Source organism: Arvicanthis niloticus, chromosome 16 (assembly GCF_011762505.2).
Source record: "Arvicanthis niloticus isolate mArvNil1 chromosome 16, mArvNil1.pat.X, whole genome shotgun sequence".
In the NCBI taxonomy this organism is placed as follows: Eukaryota; Metazoa; Chordata; class Mammalia; order Rodentia; family Muridae; genus Arvicanthis; species Arvicanthis niloticus.
This window is the reverse complement of record NC_047673.1, coordinates 57,980,232-57,985,500: the sequence shown is the minus strand read 5'-3', so window position 1 is coordinate 57,985,500 and position 5,269 is coordinate 57,980,232. Positions and strand designations below refer to the sequence as shown.

The 5,269-nt window shown below is 47.3% G+C and overlaps 1 pseudogene; it reads left to right on the top strand.

Annotated features, from left to right (window-relative positions):
- The first annotated feature begins 453 nt into the window (after nt 1-453).
- Nucleotides 454-2,770, top strand: LOC117721349 (death effector domain-containing protein pseudogene; annotated as a pseudogene).
- The last annotated feature ends 2,499 nt before the right edge of the window (nt 2,771-5,269 follow it).

The window sequence follows — 5,269 nt, the reverse complement described above, 5'->3', positions numbered from 1 at the left end:
AGAAAAAGGAAAGAAAAAAGAAAAAAGAAAGAAAGAAAGAAAGAAAGAATGAACTCCAAGCCCCTTGGTACAATCTGTATGCTCACTGAAGCATGGTCAGACTCCCAGTGACCTGCCCTTTAGATAGAACTGAGTCCTTCCCACCCCACACCTCAGCTAGAAGCCATCAATTGTATGGAGCTACTCTTAGGCATCTCTGTCATACTTTTCAAGTGTTGTCTTCCATGGCTTACTGTCTAGGCAGTTAGTTACTGTTTGTTGTTGTTGTTGGGATTTTGGGGGTGGTTGTTGAGGAGGAGTAGGAGTTGTCACAGGAGCCTTCCATGTCCCTCCTCAACTGTGCATCTGCAGTCATAGATATCACAGCACACATTGCCTCCTGCTCTTCACAGTCAGTTGGAGCATGGAGCATGGGTTTTCACAGAGTTTCTGGAGCCAGCACAGACCAGGAACATGGCCCTCTGCAGTAGGACCACAGACCCAGACGAGGCCCTTGGAAGCTTCCTGGACCACAGAAATCAACATGATTTCCAGTGGCAGTATGGCCTGCAGACAACCACATGGGTTCAGGCTGCAGCACAGATGATGGACTTCCACATGATCCTTGGTGTAACATGGGCCAAGGACATTAACAGAGATTCCAGCTGCAGTGGAGCCTTGGACCCAGTCCCCAGCATGGCATGGCTGAGAAGGACAAGGACCGGCTCACCTGCCTGCAGACTCTAATGCCTCCCAGCCAGGTGTTTTAGTGTAAATATCAAAAACGGACATAAATAGAGAGGGGGTGAACAAAAGAAAGCAGAATTTATAAAATGTTGTAAACTGAATATAGGGAGTGAGGTAAGGTTTGCCGTTTGGCCATCCAGCTGTATCTCCTCACCCTCTGCATCCTGACTCTAGGGTGGCCAGATGCCCCCTGCACACTGGGCTGGAAGGATGAAGCAGAGTCTGGTAAGGGTGGGGTTCTGTAGGATTCCTGCTGGGAGCAGGGAGGGGGTGTGCTTCTCTAAAGATGAAGGCCTTCTCTGATAGTCTTCTGTGAAACATCTCTCTTACCTGTATTTGGGATGGGCTTGTATTCATACACTTTATTTGGGGTGAGCCAGGGGTATATATGGACCTTGGAGAGGGCGAAGGAGTTTTCAGGGTAACTGAAAAATCACTGTCTAGAGTTTAAAGTTCTCTGTATGTCTCATTTGCATGGAGAGGCATTCCAGGAATCCCAGGTACTTGCTGGGCAGGTTCTTATAGGGGAAAGAGGAAGTTTGTAGGCCTGCCAAGGACTACTCAACTTTTCACAGGTAAAGGGTTTGGGAAATCCGGATCCACAGACAAGGTTAGAAAAAGGGAAATCCTGCTGGAAAAGGGATACCTCCATTTTCTGTGGAGCTCAGAGGAGCTATTCAGTCATGGTAGACTGAGTCCTGAATTAGCAAGGTTTCCCCACAGGGAGGAACAGAAAGAGATGTGTGAGACTGTATGGCTTCCTTCCTTAACCTGAGTGGTGGGTACCACTGTGATGCCTTTGGTCCAGGAGAGAATAAATTTTAAGTTAGAGACCAGTGTGATGCACAGGCCACAAAGCAGATTGACTCAGAGCAGCACAGACAAATAAGAAGGGTGGGGATGGAGGCTGTTGGAAACAGAGAAGATAGTTCAGGGAAGTGGTGGCCAGTAACAAAAGGCAAAGAAGAAAGAGGACTGGAAAGGTCCATGACTGGTGGTATTTAGGAGTGCCTTGGAAGTCTGCTTCAGCCATGGTGGAAGACTAAAAATGTGCCATGGTCCCCATTCCCTTACAAAGCCTTACAGCATCAAACAAAGGGCTGTGACTCAGTGGGTCGAGGTGTAGAACTTGGACTTATTCTTTTTGCTATGGTGTGGACTAAATGCTTGCCTGACAGAGGAGACAGCCACTGGGTCTGAAGGGACAGAATAAAAACCATTTATAAAGACTCAAAGGAAGGTTGATAATATGAACTCAGGCACTGTTCATGAGGTCCTGAGTGATACTTCAGTTATTGCAACTCTCAAATCCTGTACAGTGGGCCAAGGGCTCATCCTTACCTGAATGACCTTGGGGTTCTTGTGGAGCCCTGGACAAGGCATTGTGTGAAGGCTTTGAGTCCTGGCAAGCCAGGTGTGGCTGGAAGAGCGTGGTGAGCAGGAACACGGGCTCTACAGCCTGCACTGCATGTTTGACATCGTGGGTACCCACCTAACACACAGAGATGTCCGCGTGCTTTCCTTCCTTCTTGTTGATGTTATTGATGACCATGAACGTGGACTCATCCGAAATGGACGTGACTTCTTACTGGCACTGGAGCGTCATGGCCGCTGTGAGCAGAGTAACTTCCGCCAGGTGCTGCAGCTGCTGCGTATCATCACGCGCCATGACTTGCTGCCCTACGTCACTCTCAAAAAGAGACGGGCTGTGTGCCCTGATCTTGTGGACAAGTATCTGGAGGAGACATCAGTTCGCTATGTGACCCCCAGAGCCCTCAGTGATCCAGAGCCGAGGCCTCCCCACTATCCAGTGGTGTGCTGCCCCACTTCGTGTTCTCAAATGTGTAGTAAGCGGCCAGCCCAAGGGAGAACCACACTTGGGAGCCAGCGAAAACGCCGGAAGTCAGTGACACCAGACCCGGAGGAAAAGCAGACATGTGACATCAGGCTTCGAGTTCGGGCGGAATACTGCCTGCACGAGACTGCTCTGCAAGGCAATGTCTTCTCCAATAAGCAGGACCCACTTGAGCTTGTATTCTTATAGAGCCTACAACTATCTGTTCAGGGGTGGTATCACCCATAGTGTGCTAAATACTTCCACACCAACCTTAATTAAGAATTAATCCCTTAATTAAGAAATATATTTTAATATATATTTTCATTGGTTATTTTATTTATGCATATTTCAAATGTTATCCCCCTTCCCAGTTTCTGCTCCACAAGCCCCCTATCTACCTCCTCCCTCCCCCCTGCCTCTATGAGGGGGCCCCCCACCCACCCACTGCCTCCTGCCTTAGTGGCCTAGCATTCCCCTATCTCTACAGGGAATCTTATTGGAGGTTTTTGTTTTGGTTTGTTCTGCTTTTTGGTTGTGGTTACATCTTCCCAGATGACTCTAGCTGTGTCAGGTTGACAGAAAAGTATCCAGCACAGGGAGGTTTGAAGTTCCAAGAAGCTTGTCAGGTCTGAAAGAAATTGGAGACAAAAGGCTAACTCTTAACATATTAAAGCTCCTGCTGGCTTTCTGCTGACTCAGCACCAGTGGTCCTCTCAGCTCTTCTTGCCCCTCCCCTTACCCCGAATTTCTCCATTTGATGAGCTTCCCATCCCCTGGCTTCTGATTCCTATACAGCACTGCCATTTCAGCCTGTGCTCTCTTGGCCCTCATGGTCTCCTCTCTCTTGCTCCTCTCTCTTGCCCCTCTCTCTTGGTCCTCATCTCTCCCTTTCTCTCCTCTCATGGTCCTGTTCAGTGTACTGGCCATGTTGAGTCTACTACTTTCTCTCCCTGCTCTGGACTCTTCCAGATGCTTCTGGCTGTGCTCTCCCTCATAGCTACAACAAAAACTGTCTGCTCAATCACACCTTGGAGCAATTGTATCAGTTTATACAAATGGTGCTGAAACCCCCATTTTCTACAATGCTGGTGGTATGGAAGGCTGCCAGAGAAAAGGAACAACGGGACAGGGTAGGCGGGCTCTTTGTGGCTGTCTGTGTTACCTCTAAGTCCTGAGAAGTTTCTGGTCAGGGCTTTGGACATGAATGTGGTTTTCCACAGCTGGATGGATTTAGAAAAGATTTGTCTTTTAAATGTAGGCAAAGAAGGACATGGAAGAGCCCAGAAAATGGGCTTGGATCTAAGTGCCCAGAACAGGGTAGGATGAACACTGTTCTGCATGTGTTCTCTGTGGCCTTAAAGCTCAACAGACCTGGAAGAACAGGTTTAAACTAGTCTTTAATTCCACACCAGCATGGTACTCATAGATAAGGCACAGGAAAAGCAAACAGTAGAACACTGAGCAAACCATTCCTAGAAACACGTCTTACCGGCCTGTTAGTATGGTTTGGAGCAGCCATGTAGGGGATTCTTGTAGACAAACTCTTCATCAGTGCTACTGGGTTGGGGTATGTGACTCTAACCTTAAGAACAAAAGCATTCTGGTGACACTGCCTGTGAGTCTATTAAAGTGGTCTTGGCTAGGATGAGTTAACCCAAGTGCAAAGCTCTGTGATTACTTTCTGGGGTGGTGGTTTGTCTTTCTTGAGGCATTTCTGGGCTCAGAACAAGTGGGTTGGGCTGCATCATTGGTGGCAGGATCATCATGGCCACCAGAAAGTGGTGTCACAGAGCCAAGGGTGTCTGTAGCAGGGAGGGGAAACCGGCTACTGATTTATAAGCATTCAGCATACTGGTTGGGCTCTGGCACCATTAGGTCCTGTGGGGTTCTTGATTTGGGGGAATTTGTTCCAAATCTTATTCATCCATGGCCTGGATCCATTGAGATATTTTCAGAAGTATGCTAGAAACCTATTATGTCACACAGCAGAGTCCATTTTCCTTTCCTTATCTTTGTCTGAGTTCTGGAACTATGGAAGAGGTAGACAGATTACCAAGGCCTCTCTGCTTTCACCATTTTAGCTATCAATTCATTCTCATTTACAAAGTTTTGTTCTCTGCTGCTCTGATTCATTGGTGCACACAGCAGCTTGGTTTAAAAACACACATTGAGGTTATTAAGTGTATGTAGGAATGCCATTACCCAGGGAAAAGGTGTGGGTTTTTTTTTTTTTTTTTTTTTTTTTTTTTTTTTTTAAATCAGGAACAGTTGGGTCATGGAGACCCAGAGTTCACACCAGAGTCACTGTGCAGTAGAGTGAATCTGCAGGCCTGACACTTGGTGGACCTCAGTGAGAAAGCTCTAGAATGCTCCTTTTGTCCTAGTGATCTGCTGAAAGTATGGCCTACAGTGGAAAGATATAGCCTGGAAGGAGAGAGAGGCAGGGATGGTGAAAGGTGATGGAGGGAGAAGGGGAGAGGGACTGGAGATTTTGTGTGATGTGGAAAACATTTAGAATATTGAACACCTTCTCTACAGTATTGATCATTAGGATTTTAGGTGGTCACTCAATCGTGCAAATCATTTAGACTCTAACAGGGACAGCAGCAGGAGGCTCACTGGAAAGGAAGACTAAAGGAGACAACTAAGAGGTCGCTGTGAGAGATTTCAGTGCTGTCTGTCTATACTCTGGCCTTCATGCAACGG